Raw genomic sequence first — 21764 nt, forward strand, 5'->3', positions numbered from 1 at the left:
AGAATCAGCACAACTCACAAGCCACTGCCCAAGGGTTTGCTCCAGAGGGGGTTTGCAGAGATTGAGTAGGTCTCACACCCCTAGTCCTCTCTACCTGCTCCTGGGGCACAGATCTTTGGCAGCCCACCAAACATCCCAGTGAGTCCTCCATGACCAGCAAAGTCTGGTGCAGGCTCTGCCTCTTTCTGGGAGACTTTCTCCCCCTACTTCTCCCCAAGCCACCATTCACCCACAGAACCTCCACCGTACCTCCAATGCCCTCCTTGCCTCCAGTCAGCTCAGCTGTTCCCTCTTCTGTGCTCCCATTGCCCTGGCCCTGACCCCCACCAGCGAGGCTGGTGACGCACTGCAATGAAGCAATGAAGCACATAAGGAATTACTGGTCAGGTAGGAATATCCCTCCCCAGCTCTGGGTTTCCCAAGGACGGGAGCTGCCTTTCTAATTAAACTGTATTCATGATGGGTGCATATACCTAGTGCTACAGATTCATTTGTAGGGCCAAGTGTTAGAGATTCGTCTGTAGCTTTGCCTTCTGTAACCCTAGCACTGAATAAGAATCAACATCCTGGTCCAAAAGCCAGCCTCACATTTGGGAGGCTGACCTGCCATGATCTTACACTCACCCCATCTTAGGATATAGAAGGACCTAAATAAATAAAGGCACTAACTTTGAGCAGCAGGTCAAGATGTCTGAGAGTCGGCACACAATTAAGAGGTGTCCTGATTGCCAGGCATCTCCTTTTCTCCTCTGTGCATTCCAATTGCCAGAATGCACGCCCGCTCTCCCACTGGACTGTCCTGTTGCCGAGGACAGCGCCCATGCCTTCCCCGAGCCCATGTCCCACCCAATGCCTACATGTGTGCATGCAGATCCCATTAGTCAGTACTGGATTGTAGGTAATTGCCAACATGTTGACCTCTTCCCCTCTGTCAGGCACCACCTTCTGTGAGCTTCATGTGTAATAAGGCATCTAATCCTCCAAGCAACAACCTAATGAGGAAGTGTAATAGTATAGTATTCAGGCTTCTCCAGAGAAACAGAACCAACAGTATACGTGTATGTATAATAGTCCACAATGTATCAGAGAGAGGTATTTTAAGGAATTGGCTCATGTAATTTTATAGGGGCTGACAAGTCCAAAATCTGTGGGGCAGGCCAACAGCTGGAGACTCAGGGAGCAGCTGATGTTGCAGGTTGAGTCTGAAGGCCATCTGTTGGCAGAGTTCCTTCTTTCTCAGGGGAGATCAGGCTTTCTATTGAGGCCCTCGACTACTGAATGAGGCCCCCCTCACATCAGAAAGTCATCTGCTTCATGCAAATTAATGGATTGAAATGTGAATGAACCTCATCTAGAAAAGACCTCCAGTATCTGGACACCAGGGCCTCGCCATGTTACACATAAAATTAACCTGCACAGGAAGGTACCATCTTACCCACACTGTCTGGAAGAGAAAAGGGAAGTACCAATTGTTTTAGTAACTAGTCCCAAGCCGCATGGAGCCATGCAGCACAACTGGGATTTGAACCAGACAGTTGTCTCAAAAGCTTATCATCTTAAGCCCTGAACCATGTCACTTTCCTGTGAATCACAGCGTGGTCTTCAGTATTTTGCCACGAGGCTACATACAGGAACACATGGAAATGGACCACCCCTCGCTGATACCATCAAAGGGATAACGCCCTAAGTCAAACGTAGCACTGATCCAAGAGGACGACTGCGTGCTCAGTTGGGTCACATGATTCCAACCCAGGCAACCCGAACTGCCAAGCAGATAAGGTACTAGCCCTGGAGAAGCTCCTGGCTCATCTGCCTTGTTTGCATTTGCCTTTGTTTTTGGTGAGAGTGGGTATGTGTGTGCTTACGTGTGCACGCGCATGAGCACATGTCTATGCAAGACTCTGAAGAAATCCACTCTGGGTTCCCCGGGGACAGTGATGACGGATTTATCTATATCATCATCTAGTACCACGTTCTGTTGCATAGGACTGGATCCTAAAAGGCTCCAGCACTTGTCCGGAATCTCCAAAATAGTGTCAATTCACAGTAATGGTTAAAAGCAAGGGTCCCAGGATTTTAAAAACCTGGGCAAGAATCCCGCCTCTGTCACTTATTAGCTAAATACCCTCAGACAAGTTTCTTAGTCTCTCCAAGTTCTGGTTGAATCTATACAATGGGTTAATCAGGGTGCCCACCTGGGAGGCCACTGAAAGGACGTAGAAGCAATGACGCACATAAGGACCACGGCCCAGGGCGGGGCACTGGGGCATGTTCAATGGGAGTCGGCTATTATTTTGTAGGATGATTAATGCTTTATCATCTAATTTCCTCACTAAAGTCTATTAATAGGGGGAAAAACAAAGTGCCTAACAAAGCAATCTCCTCATTAAGACTTTCCACATGCCTAGTGGGCTGCAAAAGAGTCAGAATGATCCAAAGGTCACTGTTCAGGAACGTGTCTAGAGGGGCCTCCCCTGCTCTTCCCACTGCCGACCTCACCCCAAGCCACTAGCCGAGGTGCGGCCTGTCCCACCGTCTGTCACCTGCCATGTCCATCCGTGCAGTACAGAAGTGCAGCCCCATGGCCTCACGCCTGCAGTGGTGAGGAGGAGGGAGCCTGCAGAGCGTGGTCATCCCAGCAGAAACAACCGCACCCCGCTTGCCCCACGTTTGTTGTAGGAGGAAAATATTGCAAGGGCTCCCTCACAGGGCACTAACTCCACTCAGTCTCTGTAGGAGATTAAGTGACTTTGTCTTCATGGCTCTGACATCATTTCAAATGTATGAACGTTGGCCCGGGGTTTAATACATTTCAGCCATCATACATTCTCAGCTTTTGCTTGGGTTGCAGTTCCTCCGTTTAACAGAAAACAGTCATGGACCAGATGAAAGCAATTTTCCCACATGGCACCTGCATTTTATTTTCCAGTCTCTCAGAAAAAGACCACACGTCTCACCTTGCAGCTATCAGGAGCATGGGGACCACTGCCATCTACATGGACCTCACAGGAAATGATGCACATTCCCCAAATTCTTCACAGGACAAAGGGGCCTCCCTGTTTTTGCCCCCCACGCTGTGCAAATGCAGGAAGTGTGTCCATGTGTCCATATTCCTGGGTATTGGACACCTTCAGCATTGGACAAACGGATGCAGAGCACCTAGGACATGTTGAGAAAAGTGCTCAGAGCTAGATTTACAGTGTGTGCAGGAGAACCCAGTGCCATCCCTCATGGGCCTTACATTTTTTTGGGGGGATCCACAGGTAAGCACTACAGTTGCAAATGTGAGACCTGCTACAAAGGACAAAGGCAGGGTGTGCAGAATGCAGAACTCGGGGCTGCACTCAGTCTGGAGGTCACTAAATACGTCCCTGGGTAAGCGAGACTTCGGCTGAAATCTGCCATTTACCTGAGAGTAAGCTTGGTAAAGAGGGGTCCAGAGAGCTCTCCAGGCTGGGCTAGAGAAGCTTCGGGACTGAGCTCGCTTCTGCGACTGAGATGGGCTGAGTGGCCCTAGTGAGCAAAACCGAGACAGAGAGAGAAACCAGAACACACAGGGCCCGCAACCATACTCCTGAGCTTCAATCATATCCTACCACGCATTGGAGGGTCACTGCGGCTTGAAGAAAGAGGTGAGAAGATCAGATTTCTCTTCTGAAAGATGATTCTGGCCATTTGGAGAACAAAGTAGGGGAGCCAGAAGCAGGTAAGATTCCAACAAAAACTCACCTGGCAAAATTCGCAGCAGCGCTATCCAAAGAGCCAAAAGACAGGAAGAGCCCAAACGTCCATCTGCTGTGGGATGGAGAAGTGACATGTGACAGATGCATACAGTGGAGTATTCCTCAGCCATAAAAAGGAATGAAGTACTGACACAGGCCACAACACTGGAGAACCTTGGAAGCGTGCTTGGTGAAAGAAGTCAGACACAAAAGGCCACATACTGCAGGATTCCATTTATTTGTTTATTTTTTATGATTACATATTTATTTATTTTAGAGAGAGAGAGAGAGAGAGCAGAGCATGAGAACATGAGTAGGGGAAGTGGGGCAGAGGCAGAGGGAGAAGCAGACTCCCACGTGAGCAGGGAGCCCGATGAGGGACTCGATCCCAGGACCCAGAGATCATGACCTGAACCAAAGGCAGACACTTCACTGACTGAGCCCCACAGGTGCCCCTGTAGGATTCCATTTATATGAAATATCCAAAATGGGCAAATATGCATAGATATAGAAAGCAGGTTTGTAGTTGTCAGGGGCCAAGGGAGGAACAGGGAGTGACTCCTTTTTTTTTTTTTTTTTTTTTCAGGGAATGACTCCTATACAGGGACGTGTTGTCCACTTGAGGTGATGAAAGATTGAGGAAGGAGGTGACGGTGATGGCTGTACAGCACTGCAAACACCCTGCATGCCTCTGGTCTACACTTCTTGTGCGCTGGCTCCTCCATTCCCCAAGGCCGCACCATCTACCCATCAGCCGCAGGGACTCTACCTCCCCAGTTGAGACCTGACCATTCATTAGCAACAGTCATGGGGACAATGGACGGGGTCGTTCACCTCTGCACTCCGTATCGTGTCCCACATTTGGGCGTTCAGGTTAGTTGTGTTGTGAACACTGTTGTAATAATAACCCGCTAATGAATACAGCACTCCAGTGTTTACAGAACACGCTCACGTCTATTGTATTTCTTCTACTCAGCAATCCTTAAAATAGATTATTATTAACTCCATCTTACAGATGAGAAAATTGGGTTCAGAGAGGTTAATTAACTTGCGTAAGACCCTACTGTGAACGAATATGAATCCAAAAATTGGGATGCGAGTCTTTGGCCTGCAAGTCCAATATTCTTTCCACAATATGGTCACTTCCATTCTAGAAAACCAGATCTCCACATCTCCGCCCCTTTTCCACCCCAGTAATGTGAAAATTCCATCTCCCTTCAAATAGAGGGACAAAGTGATCCAAATTATGCACAGAGAACAGTCCTTCTGGCTGACATCAAATCATCAGCATTTGACCATACTTGCCACTGAGTTCTTAATTGGAAAATATCACAAATATTTCCTGATTATTTCCTTTATAAGGTCTCCAAGCTAGAAGCAAATCCCCTTGAGTTCATTATAAGAGATGTGCATGTGTGTGTGTGTGTGTGTTCTGGTCTTTTAAATCCCCAAAAGGTCTGTCCTATTTATAAGCACATCACAAGCTTATGATAAATAACTCTTGTGCTGGCTGTGTAACATTTTGGGGAGAACCACATGTCCCAACTCCAAAATGAATGACTATCTATCCGTTAGACACCAACTTCAGAGAGTGTCTAACTGACCTCCACCCTAGATGCTGGTTCATCCCAGAGCACTGTATGGAACATGGGTGCACTCTACCCTGTAATCAATCTGGACTCAATTTTACAATGTGTATCAATCACTCCTACCCCTGTTTCATAGATGATGAAGGGGGAAGTTAGTTCTACTGGGGGTAAGGACTGCTCCATATCCCCTCTGACCCCAACATCTTGTCTCTGGAGACTTGGTTCTTAAGACCAAAAAGAGATTGGCGACAAGAGCTGGACATGGCTTCTCCACCCATGCCACTACAACCAAGGGTTATCATGAAAATTCAGAGGGCAAGAGGGACAAAGCTTCATGAAGAGAGACATAAAGACGTAATAAATAACAACATAAACACATTAAGAAGGAGATTTAAGGAAACAACAAACACGCTCAGAACTAAGGGAGCAGATAAGTAGAGTTGCAGAGAAACTCGATAAAGTTCCCACATGTGAGTGCTCTTCTTGTGCATCTAGTGGTCGCTCACCACACCAGAACCACTGTGGAAAGAGCAATAATGAACACGGTTGGGGCTTTCGATTCTATTCCACTAACAACGGACCACATGGCTTCGAGCATGTCCCACCGACTCCATTCTCTCATCTGTATGGCAGAAATATATCAGTGTTTCACAAGACTCTTATTGGGATGAAATAAGATGATGCATGTGAAAGCGCTTAGAGTATTAATTGAATAAGAATGTGTGGATGTGGATGAAAGAGGTATGTTCACTGAATTGAAAACAATGACATTTTTAACACCTTCCTGCATGCCGGCCTTACACAAAGAGCTCGTGTGTGCCTTATCTAGTTCATCCTTCACAAGATCACGCTGTGAGGAAGCAATTACTATTATGCCCTTTGCAGAGGAGGAAGATGTGCAGAGACTTCCAGCAGCACCCCAGGTCATGCACGAGCCTTACAGGGGCAGCTCAAGCACAGTCAGTGGAATTTCAGTCCCCATTAGCAATCACTTAATAGAAATAATAAGGAGGAGGAGGGGACACCGAAGGAAGGCTCACAGCCTGTCCTATTTGATCCCCATAACAACCCTACAAGGTGGTTTTTGTCACAGCCCCACTTCACAGATGAGAACGCTGAGGGAGGGAGAGGATGACTAACCGCATCGGAGGCCTGGAGGGGAGAAAGCAGCTGGGGAGGCCAGCTGAAAGCCACGGACTCTTCCAAACCTGTTTGCAAAGCAGCACAGGCAAGTGGACAAGAAAATGGACCTGAGAGCGAGACCTGCTGAGCCCAACTCCCAGCCCGGTAACTCGCTTACTGTGTGACCTAAGACAAGCCGCTTCAGCATCCCATGCCTCAGTTTCCCTGTCTGGACAGTAGGGACAACCATAGCACCAACCCCAGAGGTTGTTATAAGGATTAAGTAAGTGAATGCATGCTAAGTGTCTGCTCCTTAAAGTGGGATCCAGGCACCATCAGCGGTCCCTGGGAGCTCAGTAGAAAATACAGCGTTTTGGGTCCACATCAAACAGTGACCTGGAACCTGATCCGAGGGAACTTGTCTGCACGCTGACGTTTGAGAACTTAGAGTCATGCATCATTAAGGACTACGCTGGCCGATGTCTTTACCATCATTACAGCGCATGACACAGAGCATGAGTGAGGGGGAGAGGGGACAGGGCCTTGGAGGTGAGCTGGGGCACACTGCAAAGGGCCCAGTCTGGAGATCGGGTGCTGCCCTAATGCTAATAGAGAGACAGAGCCCATGTAGGGTTGGGAGTGGGGACATGGGCAAAGCTACATTTTAGAATTCTCTTCCCCCAAAAGCCAACCAAACAGATGAGCCAGCATTAGATGAGCAAGTATCACAAGGTTCTCTAGCTGCAAACCAAACTTGCGTGACTCTTCCAGAGTCCAGGACATCCTTGAGCCCTCACAGGGGAACTGCAGGCTGGAGCCTTGCCCAGTCCTGTGTCCCACACCTGACTCACCCAGGGACTCCTGAGCAAATGAAAGCTTCTCGTTTTCACTCTTCCCCACCAGTGGGACAGGACCTCCTGTAAGTGAAGAAGACAGTTCACCTGAAAGCGTGTTACGAATAGGGAAACACGACGCAAAAGTAAGGATTCCTACTGGAAATGCAATTCCCTTTACAATGGAAAAGCACTAGATACACCAAAAGAAAACCTGGGTGCTAGGATTTGGAACCTACTCCAAGAAATGTCTGTGAGATTCTAATTCAACCAATCTGTGTGTGTGTGTGTGTGTGTGTGTGTGTGTGTGTGTGTGTGCAGGGTGGGGAGAGTATGAGGACTGTGAGGAAGGGAGTCCAAAAGTCTGTTTTTATAGAAAACATTTTAGATTCTTGTAATGGAGATGTGGATTTAGAAGGGTATTTCTCAAACTGGAACGTGCAGAAGAATCTCCGGAGAGGTTGTTCAAAAGTGGATTCCTGGGCTTTATCCCCAGAGCTCCCGTTTCAATAGATCTGGGCTGTCCTGGTTTGCTAGGGCGCCGTAACAAAGCACCACAAACGGAGCGGCCTCAACAGCAGAGATGTATCGTCCCATGGTTCTGAGGCTGGAAGTCCAAAAGCGAGGTTTGGGCTGGGTTGGGGGGTGACTTCTGAGGGTCGGGAGGGAGACTCTCTTCCATTCCATTCTCCAAGCAGCTGGTGGTCTTCTGGCCATCTCTGCGGTTCCCAGGCTTGCACATGTGCCAACCCATTCTTGGTCTTGATGTTCACATGGCATTCACCCCGTGTGCACGTCTGTGTCTAAATTTCCCCCTTTGATAAGGACATCAGCCATATAGGAGTAGGGTGGATCCATCCGGTATGACCTCATCTCATCTAAGTATGCCTACCATGACCCTTTTTCTAAATGAGGTCACAATCAGAGGTATTGGGGTTTAGGGTCCCCATATATGAATTTTGAAGACACAATTCACACCTACCTTACCCTGCACGTAACTCACAGGCCCTGAATCCTAATGAATCCAGGTCATTGTAGTAATGAATGACCCACAACACACAACTTTCTTTCTTCTTGTCCTATTCAGCTCCCCCTAAATACATATCTCTTTGCCATTGTACCTTCCCTCCTGGACTCCTGCAAGCTCTCCAGGAATAAAGCCGTGGGCCTCCGCAGCAGGACTCCTCGGAGCCGTAGCCCATCAATGCCCATCTTTGTGAAGGCGGCATTCACCAGCTCAGTGGTGCTTTGTCACTCCGAGCCCTTCTCCTTCCCAGGACCCCGATGATTACCAAAGAGCAACTGCCTCCCTGATGCATCTATAGAGCTGGAAATCTGCGGTTACCATGGTTAATATTTCTGACTTGATTGGCACCACCAGTAATTGAACTGCAGTCTCTCGAGTGCAACACGCTCTATTCATTAGCTCCTATTGTGTTGGGCCATTGCATCAAACCACATTATTTTTCTGCTTACAAAAAAAAAAAAAAAAAAAAAGAAGAAAGAAGGAAAGAAAGAAAAGAAAAGAAAAGAAAGGACGAAAGAAAAGGCACTCATGAATACAACACTATGTTGCCATATGAGATGTTGCAGTTTTGCTTCGAGGGGGAAATCGTTCTAGACGGAATGTAATGTTGTACCAGCTCTGGCCCCATCAAGAATGGTGAGATGTAAAGTGAGAAATCTTAATTTTGGTGGCACAGTCACACAGAATCAGAGCTAGAAATCAAAACTAGCCGAGTCCCAGTGTTTGTGTCATGAAGGCAACTGCTCATTTGTTTACCATACTGTCAGCATGCCTAGAACCATCTTTGAATTCATGTCTCCCTCACATCTATTTATACCCCGCCCCCATTCCCAGCGTTTCAGAAGTCTTTTGTGAGCATGGGGGAGTTTTTCTTTGATGATTTAATAAAAAGTGTATGGATTTGTAAAAATCCTCCTGTTTGTCTCTCAGGTTTCTATTTTTTAATAATCACAACAATGTTTTGTTTTTAGGCTGGAGCAACCATTTGACTTCGTTGGACTTGTGTTCCTCTCTCTCTCTCTCTCTCTCTCTCTCTCTCTCTCGTCACCACAGTTCCTGGAGAGATACCAATATCAGACTGCGTACCTACGTGCACAACAGCAGTGGTATGAACAGGAACAAAGAAAACGACCGAAAAGAGTAAGAAAAGGTGTAAATAACAATGACGTTAATACAAATGCAAAAACAAAAGAAAAAAGGAAAGGTGGATTCTTTTGGTTTTGTTTTGATCTTTTTTGCATGCCAGCACCTGTTTGTAAAACTGTTCTGGGTTCTGTAATTTGGGGCTTGGGAAATGAGAGCCTGTAAGACCCCGAGTGTGAGCATCGCCGCCTGTCCCCTGCTCCCTGGGCCCGCAGCTCCGAGTGCTGGGGAGGCAGCTGCGCTGGACGGAAAGCCAGCCCTTCCCTGCGTGTGCAGCACACCGGCTCTCGTGCATCCTCTCTTCCCTTCCTGCCTTAGTCTAACCCTGGCCTCTCTCTCCCCGCCCCCCGGAGTCGCTCACGTACCCTCTTCCTGGCCGGCCACCAGACACTGTCCCTGTGTCCAGGCGTGGAGTGCAGAAATCACCGCCTCCCTAAGTGCTTCTGCTCCCCCTCCTGACCTAGGATCAGGCTTGCTTCCGAAAACCCCTTTTCCTTCATTTCTTGACAACATTGACAATATTAAACTAGCTCCTCCCTCTTAACAACAACAACAAAAAATTGAGTTGACAGACTGGAAGTCCGACCCCAACCACCATGAGGTGTGTTTTCCCAGCACCGCGTTACAAGTGGGGGTCTGATGTCACTGGGTCTGCCCTGCACTGTGATCCGCCACAGGTTCGGGACGCCCGGTGGCCCTCCTGCTACTTGTCCTGTCGCACTGAACAAGGGCTGTACTCCCTTGACTTCACTTGTGCTTGTCACCCCCGCCCTCCTCTCCCCAGCTGTGCCATCATCTAAACACCGGTGTCCTCCCCCCAGCAGAGCTTCACTTGACTTAGCCCCTTCCAGCAAGGCTGACCTCCGAAGCTACTGTTCCCGTTGCAAGACCTCATCCCTAAAGGCCCGGCTCTGGAGCCTCCCTCCCATGGGATGCTTCTGCCACTCCCTCCACCCATCCCAACCCAGTGGCCCTGCAATGCCAGTGGAGTGCCGGTTCCCTCCATGAACACCTGCCCTCCTCTTCCCCCCCCCCCCCACCCCAGCCACCTGGGCCTGGCTGAGTCAATCAAATCCACTTGGAGGCTTCTCCTTGGCAGGCTGCGTCTGCTCTCCTGCTACCACACGGTCGCTGCGGGCCCAGCCAGGGCTTTGAGCGGATTCTTCTGTGTCCCGAAGACAATGGACACAAAACACTCCTCCCAAAACTGCCTCCCACCATGAAGTAAAGTTGCTCCTCTCCATTACTTCCTGTGACTCTGAGTTCTGTCGGTGCAATTACGAAGAGCCCAGGACAGTTTGTGGATTCTTCCCCAGAGCACTTTCTGAGCAAGGGTTGGGAAACCGGTTACGGATTCTCTAGACCCTTCCAGCCAGCTGCATCCGTTGCGACACTGAAGAGTCAAGTTACAGGAGGACATGGGACTCTTCCAACCTGGGCCCAGTCCCAAGCCTGAGCTCTGCCCCAGTGGGTTCCATCTCACTCCCCAAACACCCCATGACCTGACCCTGCCTTCACCCTGACCTCCGTGCTCTTTGCCCCAACACCCTTGATTCTTGTCACAAGGTCCAACTCAACTGACACCCCTTCTGCCACCAACTCAACTGACACCCCTTCTCCCTCCCTCACCGACTAATCATCACCTCCACTGTGACCCCAGCCCTTTGGACCTACTGTTCTCTGCTGGTGGCCCTCTCTCTCTATCCTAAGATAGAGGCTTAGATTTACCATCTCTCCTGGGGATTCCTCATGCACCACACCTGCTCACCCTAGCCCTTGAGGCTCTCAAGTACCCATGCTGAGTCTTCAGTAGGAAGCTGGGAATCGACGTAAGAACACACCGGGTACCTAACATCACCCCCAGCCCGGCTACCCATCCCTCTGACATGAACAGTCACTTCTTCAAAATTGCTGAGCGCAAGATCCAAAAAAAGAATGATGGCCACAAAAATGCTGATTACTTTCTTTCTTTCTGCTCCTTAAGAAACACGAACCCTAACATGATGACTTCCCAAGTATTTTAAATAATAATAGTTTTCCAGCCCAAGTAGATATTTAAATGTGTTAAGATTCTGACATCAATTTTCATAGGAGTTTAGGTCTAGCAAAGACCTGAAGATTTTACAGCAAAAAGTCCTCTCACAGCCTTTTCTGCATATCTGCTGGTTAGCACGGCCTGGAGCACGAGCCCCCCTAGATGAGGCTGAGATGTGGCTTTAGTGACATTCCTGACTTCTTCTTCTCCAGCCCAACAGCAGCCCCAGCCAGGCCTCTGCCTCACAGTCCTGGAGCAGCACAGGACCAGGGCTGGCCGCGCCATGTCAGGCCTTCAGGCAGTGGACACACCATATACAGCGGGGTAGGGGGTGCTTGGAGTAGGGTCAATGATGCAGTCAGCTCCTCCTGACCTTCAGGAGGGGTCCCAGGATGGTGCACAAGCCCATCTGCTATGCACTGCCTCCTCATTTCCACACCCAGCGTATTCAAGGGCCCCTCAGCCCCCCTGTCTGGCTGGGGCAGCCCTTCTTTCCGTGCTTTCTCTGGCACTGTGTTCCACAGAGAGTCTGATCCTCCTCTAGATCCCCCCTTTCTTTACATTGTGTCACCACATCATGTTACTGCACACACACCCCCACCCGCCCATGCCCCACCCTCTCCATCCAGGCACACACGTCCTTTTAAGTCCATCTTCTGGAAGCTGAAAGTGGGTGGTCCAACGTAGCCCTCAAGATGGTTGTCAACTCCAGGAAAATAGACGTGGTGCTCTTACGATTTCAATAACTTCAGCAAATAGTTTTGACTCATCAGGCCAGATTTTATCAAAGCCCAGTTAGTCTTTGATTTTGTTTTTAAAATTGTTTCTATATGTGCCACCTTCGGACACACAGTGTGGCACCTCATCGTCGGTCCAACCCCAGGATGATAACAGCCCCGTGTGACTTCTGAACCAATGGGCTGGTGGGTGCAGATAATTTAGTGGGCACAGCTCGTCATAGCCACTTCTCCATCATCCCCTGGGAGGGTACCCATGGTAAACATTTAATTTCCAGATCCTCACTCTGGTGCTTTCAAAATCTACTCAATGGAGACTAAGGAATTTAATTAAATTTGATTTTATCCAAAGTGAAAATTTAATGCAATGTTCAGTTTACAATGAAGATTATGTATAAGTCATAATTTATAATGCATTCTAAAGTCAATTATCACCTGGGGGTTATTACTTCATAAGCTACTGCTCTGGTCAAATTTGCCACGTTGGGGAAAGAAATGGACCTTGACAGGAGGCCAGTGAGGAACGTCAGGTGGGGGCAAGGTGGCTTCCTAGCCCTTCTCTCACTTGGCCTCGCGATCACTCTGAGTTGTGGGTGTCACAAGCCAGTCAGGACCTTGTGATAGGCTTGCTCACACCCAGATCTCTCGCAGACACTTTTGTAGGTCCCTGTTCTCCGTGCATTCAGTGAGACACACGGAAAATAACGAACACGCTGGGAAAAGTTGAGCTGCTGGTCTCTTCTATTTAAGGGAATCTCAAAGCACAGGCCATAAATTATCTTTCCTCGGTTTTCTTTACTCACACTGCAGAGTTCTGAGTCAAGCCTCTGGTAGTCTGACAAGCAGGTCACTGTGCACTCACCCTCTGTGACCTTCTCGGCCTGCGTCACAGACAATGAGAGGCAACTAGTGCCTTTAAAAAAATAATAATAAAAGTATACTTCAAGTTTTCAGGATGCCAAATCCAGTAGAACACTCCATCCTTACCAGGTCCGGCCTCTCCATTTACCAATATTCTTCATGCTTATTCTTCTCAGCAAGTAACCACTCTCCCCCTCCGCCCCCCCCCCCCACACTCCTGTTAAGGACTTTATTACTTTCCCAGGAAAAAAAAATAATGTAAGCAATTTTCAAAAAAACAAGGAATTCTTCTAGCTCACGCATTTCTCAATTTCTTATCTATACCCCTGAGCATGTGGCGAGGAGGGCTGGGGGGGGACTGCATATCTCATGAAGCCACAAAACAGCCACCCCACCGGGTACCCGAGAGGGCAAGGGGTGAGCTTACCCTATACTTTTTCCTACCTACTCGGGCCACTCCAGAATCCCATGAAGCGCATGAGCTCAGCTCCAACACGAGCAGCTCCTTTGTTTTTCTGACCTTCAGCTTTCTTTCTCGTTGGCCAATATTCCCAATGCGCAAATAGTTGCATTTTAAGAATAGAGCAAAATTCTTGTCCTCGGTTTGACATACTAAACTACTGGCAGAGATGTATTCTCGGGACAGCTTTTTAAAGCCTGTCTGCAAACAGCACCAGGATTAAATGTGTCTCCCGAGCCTGAATGAGGATGATGGTGCTCCTTGAAGGGAGCAGTCCTGCAGGCCAGCAAGATCACAGCCCGGGCCTTGCACACATCAGGAGGTCTAGACAGCAGCCCTCCTAATTCTGGAAGTCAGATCAGTAAAGCCAACAAATGGTGTGATGGTGCATCTGTCTATTGTGGACACAACTAAGTAAGAGAGAGACATTTATGAATTCAAAACGGCTTAGTCATTCTGCAAAATCAGAGTTCACAATCCAACCCAGAAACATTCATATAATTTCTCCTTTTAAGTTATAGGGCTTTATGTAATGCATATGAATGGAATATGTTTTACAAAGTGAGAAGAGACTCTTTGCCTTTAATTAGCAAATGACAACACTGTTGTTGTTGAATGGTCTACACAGAGAGACAGTGGTCTAACTGAATCCCTTCCTGCCCTTTGGGACTCGTGTTCCAAGTCTGTAATCCTATTGCTGTATTCATTACAATACAGGCATGCTTCTATCTTGGCCTGACATTCACTTCCAGCCGCATTATGGGCGTGATTTAAAAACAGTTAAGGAGGAGAACGGCTTTCCCTCCCACACTTGTGCTTATGGCAACAGCACATATGTTAACTCTTTCTAGTTTTGGATGAGAGTGGGTGAACATGGTATTTATTTTGGGCCAGATTCTGTGGATTTTTTTTTTTTTTAGCAATTGATCTAACAAATATCTTCTTATAGTGGCACGATGCTTCTGCCGGTAGAAACAGTATAGCCTATGATTTCATACCAAAAGGTGATTTTTAAATGAAAAAAGTCACCATCGTGAATACACAATGGAATATTATACAGCCAATAAAATGAGGTTTATGGAAGGAGGTATATACATTCTTGTTTAAATGAGAGGGAAAAATTCTTATAACAGTAGAGAAAATACATCATATTCCATAAATATACACAGTTGAGATGATATTTTATATACAATTTTATATAATATAAATAATATGAAACTATATGTGAATGTGTATATTTCCCTACATCTATAAACAGTGATTATGTCTGGTGAGAATATCAGGGTGACTTGTACTTTTAAATATGTTCAAAAGTAAATTTACACATATAAATATATTCTTAGAGTTTCCAAATTTTTTTAAAGATTTTATTTATTTATTCATGAGAGACAGAGAGAGAGAGAGAGAGAGAAAGAAAGAGAGGCAGAGACACAGGCAGAGGGAGAAGCAGGCTCCATGCAGGGAGCCTGACGTGGGACTCGATCCCAGGTCTCCAGGATCAGGCCCTGGGCTGAAGGTGATGCTAAACCTGCTGAGCCACCCGGCTGCCCTAGTTTCTGAATTTTTATGAAGGTAATCTTATTTTTGTAATTTTTAAAAAAATATTTAATTCAGTATTGCTAACAATAACAGTTTCAGGTGTACAATACCGTGATTCAGCACCTGTGTACGTTACTCTGTGCTCATCAGGTAGGTGCCCTCCTTTATCCCATTCACCTCGTTCACACCCCTTCACTCCTTGCCCTCTGGTAACCATCAGTTTGTTCTCTACAGTTCTGAGTCCATTTTTTGGTTTGTCTCTTTTCCCTTTGCCCGTTTGTTTTGTTTCTTGAATTCCACATATGAGTGAGATCATATGGTATTTGTCTTTCTCTGACTGACTTAGCTCACTTAGCATCATACTCTCTAGATCTATCCATATTGTAAATGGCAAGATTTCATTCTTTCTTATGGCTGAGTAATAGTCCATCGTACACATACACCAAATATTCTTTATCCATTCATCTGCTGATGGACACTTGGGCTGCTTCCATAACTTCGTTATTGTAAATTATGCTGCAATAAACATAGGGGTGCATATGTCTTTTCAAATTGCCTTTCCAGATTCTTTGGGAGAATACCCAGCAGCACAATTATCAAATGCACATAGGATGGTCTATTTTTAATTTTTTGAGGAACCTCCATACTGTTCTCCACAGAGGCTGCACCCGTTCACATTCTCACCAGAAGTGCACAAAGCTTCCCATTTCTCCACATCCTTGCCAACACCTGTTGTTTCTTGTGTTTTTTATTTTAGCCATTCTGACAGGTATGAGGTATTATTGTGATTTTGGTTTGCATTTCCCTGATGATCAGTAATGTTGAGCATCTTCTTATGTGTCTGTTGGCCATCTACATGTCTTCTTTGAAATAAATGTCTATTCATGTCTTTGGCCCACTGTTCATTGGGTGACTTGATTTTGTGGTATTGAGCTATAAAAGTTCTTTACATATTTTAGAGACTAACCCTTTGTCATATATGTCATTTGCAAACATCTTCTCCCATTCACTACGCTGCCTTTTTGGTTTTGTCGATTATTTCCCTTCCTGTGCAGAAGCTCTTTATTTTGCATTTGTTTCCCTTGCCTCTGGAGACACAGCTAGAAAACTTTTGCTATAGCCAGACATCTTACTTTTCTAAGCAAAACAACAAACAAAACTTCTTGAAAATCACATTTCACATAAAATGTATTTATTTCTGCAGTAGCATTAGCAATAAACAAAGCAAAACTTCCTAGTTCTCTAATTCTGAAGCTATTTTAGCCTTTCATTTATTCCTAATAACAATCCACATGTCATGGAAGGAAGAGAAATTTCCCAGGAGGATTAGGAAACCCTTTTATTTCTGGGACCTATGACTCTTAAAATTACGATACAAAATGTAATGCAGGGCAGATAACAAAAGCTTCCATCGCTGTGAGGCTGTTCTTTTTCCAAGTCCTACCACAGTATATTATAAACAGTCTGTATAAACGAAGTGATGCTATCCTGTCTTGTTGCCACAACAATTAGTTAAAAAGTGAAAGATTCAGTCAATTCAACATACAACAAATACTTTGTGGATGCCCCTCCACCTGGCAAAGTCAAAGTACAAAGATGCGCAAGCAGGAGCCCACCAGATGGGCTCAGGGCCAGTTTGCTAGCATAGCACCATTTATGCCTATGAATTTGTAAAAATCATTAGTATTTCCTGTAGAGGGTGGATATTGTTCCCTAAGGACGAGAACAAATTAAGTAGTTGCAAGAAGATGCATATCTTGACGCAACAAGCAAAATTCCTCTAGCCTGCTCTCTCTGGTTCACAGGTAACAACCCAAGTCAGACAGACCTCAAAACCTTGACCTGTGTATGTTTTCTTTTTCATTCTTGAGAAATGTTATACTCATTGCAAAGTGTGTGATAGAAAATATCACAAATATGTCCCAACAGGGTCTGACCCAAAACCCCTGTGGTCCCTGTCTGTGACAGCTAAGGTGGCAGTCCTGCCCTCTTATCTCTGCATCTGTTTTAACTCAACGTCAGCTGGAAGGAAGGAAATTAGTACAAGGAGAGGGAACAATGCACACACTGTAATTTTTACAATACAGCAACAGTAATATTGTGACAAACAGTTCAACAGTGTAATTCAGCGCCTCCAAACACTCAAGTACACCAGAGAACAAGGTCTGTATTTCAAGAGCTAACAAATGATTTAGGGCATGTGGGGCCTTGAACACCCTATAGGCACTCAACAATTATGTGCTGAATGAACAAACAAAAGAATGAACGAATGTGTGAATGAATGAAAGCAGATAGTATCTGCGAGAATCCAGGGGATTTTTTTCTGATATAATTTTTCAACAAAGCTCTTTGTAATACCTGTTTGAGCTATTTTATGAGGTTTTTTTTTTTTTAAATCAACTATCTTTTATTTCAAATCATGAGCCATAAAAGAAATCTTCAATGGATCACTGGAAACAAGATAGCAATAGGGTCTTTTATCAGGAGATGCCTTTTTTTTTTTTTTTAAGATTCTTTGTCTTTATTCATGAGAGACACAGAGAGAGAGGCAGAGACACAGGCAGAGGGAGAAGCAGGCCCCATGCAGGAAGCCCGATGTGGGAATGGATCCCAGGACCCCAGGATCACGACCTGAGCTGAAGGCAGTCGCTCAACCACTGAGTCACCCAGGTGTCCCAGGGGAACCCCTTTAAAAGCCAAATTACCTTTCCCCAAATGCATTCAATCCAAGAAAATGGAATAAAGCATTTATAATCGTGTTGGAAGATTTCAAATTTAAATGCAAGCATGTTCCGGGGGAAAAAAGTATACCGCTAAACCACCCACCTTTTACATATTTTGTTTCCAGTGCAACACAGCCCGGTGAACACAGCATTTAATGGGAGTTATTCTAGTTTATGAAAAATATAAAGTCAGGAATTCCTTGCACTTTAAAATTCTTCCTTCTTAAAGTAGGGAAAATTAAATAGCGAGAGCTAAAGCAAGCTGTGTAAAAGCAGGTGATCTCTACCCAAACTCTGAGTACGTTTTCCAGGATCATTTAAAGCATTTGAATATTAACTCCTCCTATCAAATGATTTAAAGGTAAGACAAGATAAACTAGATGCAGCACCAGAATCAAACAGAATAAAAATAACAAAACGCATGGAAAAGCTCTTCCAGACAGATGGAAAGGTGCTTTTTAGATATATGTGAAATTTGGGTGCTTGTTAATTTTATCTAAAACAAGGTGAGTATCTGAGCACACTTCCTTAAAAAACATGTATATTGAGGGACACCCCAAGTCAAGATAACACCGGCCTTCTTTAGATAGAAAACATTCTCGAATGCCAAGTCTTTTGCAACCACTGCCACACTAACACAGCCTGGCACTCATACTTCATACTACAGTTTTCTAGAAAATGCCTTAAACCACATTAAAACACGAACACATAAATCAGAGCTAGAATAACTCCTCCAGCAGCACCAGTAACATTTCAAAAATCCCAAATTCCTTACATCATCTTAGACATAATGAATTCATTTGAGGTATTAAGGTCTTCGCAGATCCCAACTGCCTGTGGGCAAAAAAGAGATTTCTTCCTAACCTTAAAATCATTATGTAAAGTTTTCTCTCTTTTTATTTAAAAGTGTGTTACATTCATCATAAGAATAATACACGCTCGTGTGGAAAAATGATTGAGAAATGGCAAAAAGAAAAAGAAGAAAAATCACTCTTGGTACTTTGGCTCTTTCCTTTTAAAAACCCCATTGGGCTATTCTGCATAGAATTTGGGATTTAGTTTCTTTCAACTTAACATTACACCTTCAGCAAGCATCATGACATTCAATGCTCTCTGAGGATATAAATGACATTTTATCTAACTCTTCCCCTATTCCTGAACACTTAGGCCCAATCTTTGGAGAAGATAAGTAACACTGGTAACTGTAATAGAAATTTTGTTATACTATTAAATTAAAAGCCCAACATATAACTAGACGGAATTTAATTGGAACTTAATCTAGTTGATTTTAGGCATTTAGCAAGATAATTATAAATGCTGAATCTACCCATTCTATTTATTATTATTCAAAATCTTAATAAGCATGACTTTTTAAAAAGATTTCATTTATTTATTCATGAGAGACACAGGCAGAGGGAGAAGCAGGATCCCTGCAGGGAGCCCAATGTGGGACTTGATCCCAGGACCCCAGGATCATGACCTGAGCCGAAGGCAGACGCTCAACCACTGAGCCACCCAGGCATCCCCTTAATAATCATGATGTTTAATGCTTTCATGATGTCGCTGATCAACATGCTAGAAAGTACAGAGCCAAGAATGGACCCCATGTTATTTCACCAGGGATTTTGCTCAGATTTATTTTAGTACATTAATCAATGTGTTTAAAATCCACCTATTTTAACACCGCACTCAAACTTTTCCTTTTATACATGAGAATTTAATATTTTCACCAAAAGTTTACTGAAAGCTACATAGTAACATGAAAATCACATGTGCAGTTTGCTAATCTAACAGCGCTATCGCAAAGAAAGACTTATACATAATACATAGAAGAAATGTATATGAATTCCTAAGGATCACTTTTTATTCATACATATTCATTTATAAGCCATATAACATCAGTCAAGATAGACTGCTTTACAGCTTCAGTTAAAACAACAAATAAAAAAAGGTTAAGACCAAAAGAACACTGGCTCAGCAAAGGCCATTTTAGTTCCTCTTCAGGATGGCAGTCCTCCTCGGGTTACCTCATAATTCGAGAATATTTCACTCTGGTGGCACTTCCATGCCAACATGTCCTTCTGCCCTGAGTAGCAAGGAGGATTGGACTCCATGCTGTCCCCCCTCAAGTACGTGTGACAACCCAGAACAGACGCACACCACCTCACCCTGAAAGGCCACAACTGAACTGGAAGCCTCCGCCTAATTGTCGGGAGAACTAGATATCGGTGAGAACTTTTCATGCCTTGCACATCCATCTTGTAGAACATGTCAGGAAACATTGCCTCTCCCTGTCTATAGATACTGGGATTTCCCTTTCCCCGCTCAGTAAAGAAGTCAGCTCCCCTGCTCTGGCATGTTCTCAGCTACATGGTCACTCAAAATCCTCCCAAAGATAGTCTAAGCTTTGTGATATTGTATCAACCTTGATTAATAAATCAAATCCTGAAGACCAGGAGCCAGTTAATCAGTTGGGTTTTATCTGAGTTGCATAGCAATGGATGTCTTAGGAGGAGGCCTATCAGAATGGAATTTAAATCCCAGTTCTGCATCACAGTGGATGAATTATGTTGGAGAGTGTGCCCCTCTGTCAGATAGAAACAGAATCAAGGTCATCTCACACTATAAAATGAAAATAGTTATCGATTCCCTTGGAAGCATCCTTCCCTCCTCTGCGATTCGCTTACACGCTCTTCTCTCTGGACCGCAGAGTTCCTCAAGGAGTGATAATAACAATACGCCTCATCACAATAGCAAACACTCATGTTGGACCATTATTCCATGGCAGGCCCTGTTCTGAGTGTACAGTAGACATGACTCATTTGATCTTCCCATTGGCACCTTGAAGTAAGTCCTACTGTTTGCCCCATTTCGTATGAGGAAACTAAAGTATGAGAAAGTAGAAGACCCTACCCCAAATTACACCACAGGTAGTGGAGACGAAACCCACACCACAGCACTGTAGCTCCAGACCTAAGCCTCCTCAGTGGCTCCCTTGCATTGCATTGTGATGCTTCAGGTCAGTCATTGAGAACTCTCGGAAGGGTCATGATTGCCACTGACTGGTGCAGCTCTTGCCCAAGACCGTGATTTGTGAGGCCCAAAGTGGGGACCTGAACTTGGTGCTGAACACAACTCCACAGCCACGGGTGTTTCCCATCTGTCAAGCTGTTCTTGGCTTTACCATCATAAGACCTGCAAACCACATTCCCTTTTGCCAGTAGGAACAATTGGTATCTTCTCACACAAACACACTTTTCACTGAATTTCACTCTCTTGCATTTTTATAAGGAGCCTGTAATCCCCAGGTGATTGTTTCCTTGGGCCATGCAAATACTTCCTACTGCCTTGACTTTGCTTTGAAGACCTTTGTCTGCTTTGGGGTTTCAGCTCTCCTCTGGGAAGCCATCTAATTCAGACCCTCTCCCCTACAGAAAGTAGAGTCCCTGAAAGCTGACACTCAGATTTCCTGTTACTCCGGGGCATTCTGTGTTCTCTGAGTGCTCATTTGCCCTTGAGATGTCCTAGGGGGCTTAGTGTGAGCTCAGGGAACCAAAGCCTCCCTGTCCCCAGGTGGGATCTACCCTTGGCAGCATGTTTTGCTGGGAGGTTGAGGGGGAATCACCCTGTTCCTCTTCTCTCTGAGCATCTGGACAGTGGGCCTGAACAGAGCCAACAGCACAGGAAACAATCTCCATGGGAGACAAAACCTCAAGGCAGCCCCATGTCAGTGGGAGATGACTGCAAGTCCGGGCTAATGTAAGACTTTGACGAGCATCTCATTAACTGGTTGACTTTCAACCCAGGTTTTACCTAATATGTCTTCTTCCCTGTAGAAATGCAAAGCGATTGCCATCACTGGCAAATCAGCTTTTGATGAAATATGCAAGATAGCTAGAAGCTAAGCTGTATAATTGAATTCATGACTATTTGCTACAGGACCATAATTTAATGGGAGCATTATAATTTGCTA

The 21764-nt window shown here is 45.4% G+C and overlaps 1 long non-coding RNA gene across 1 annotated transcript in view; it reads right to left on the minus strand.

The window, feature by feature from the left end:
• Positions 1-4284: 4284 nt before the first annotated feature.
• LOC119869811 overlaps positions 4285-21764 on the minus strand; it is a 36634-nt gene continuing 19154 nt past the window's right edge. The window contains exon 3 of the long non-coding RNA XR_005372000.1: positions 4285-7350. This is a non-coding gene — a long non-coding RNA (uncharacterized LOC119869811). The remainder of the gene's footprint in view (positions 7351-21764) is intronic.

Source organism: Canis lupus, chromosome 17, assembly GCF_011100685.1.
Source record: "Canis lupus familiaris isolate Mischka breed German Shepherd chromosome 17, alternate assembly UU_Cfam_GSD_1.0, whole genome shotgun sequence".
Lineage (NCBI taxonomy): Eukaryota > Metazoa > Chordata > Mammalia > Carnivora > Canidae > Canis > Canis lupus.